This window comes from Anarrhichthys ocellatus, unplaced genomic scaffold (assembly GCF_004355925.1).
Source record: "Anarrhichthys ocellatus isolate YVR2014 unplaced genomic scaffold, GSC_Weel_1.0 scaffold55, whole genome shotgun sequence".
In the NCBI taxonomy this organism is placed as follows: Eukaryota; Metazoa; Chordata; class Actinopteri; order Perciformes; family Anarhichadidae; genus Anarrhichthys; species Anarrhichthys ocellatus.
Window position 1 is genome coordinate 2,533,050 of NW_022280085.1, and position 440 is coordinate 2,533,489.

Here is a 440-nt window from a genome sequence, read left to right on the forward strand (position 1 = left end):
TATATGTATATGTGTATATGTATATGTATATATGTGTATGTATATATGTATATATGTATATGTATATATATGTGTATATGTATGTATATGTAGGTATATGTATATGTATATATATATATGTATATATATATGCATATTGACTTTCTCTCATTTCAAACACGTTTCCGTGGTACATAAAAACACAATTACACGCATTACCAAAGATGATGCTTCGCTTAAATACGGAGATACTTTGCTAAAATCTAACCAACTCGTATAATTGCTTTTCCGAAACCAAAATCCAAATTTTAACCCCAACAAAACAACGTTTTGGAAAATTGCATGTATAATTTATGTACCACATAAACAATAATGGGCCTAATGCTGAGCCCTGAGGAACTCCACACGTTGAGTTAATATTATAATAACTTAAAGTCAGGACGATTGAATCTCATGGTATC

General features: G+C 29.3%; 1 protein-coding gene across 2 annotated transcripts in view; it reads left to right on the forward strand.

Annotated features, from left to right (window-relative positions):
- The window catches only part of LOC116396352 (serine/threonine-protein kinase N1-like), a 37,143-nt gene that overhangs the window by 32,330 nt on the left and 4,373 nt on the right, over window positions 1–440 (forward strand). The window lies entirely within an intron of this gene.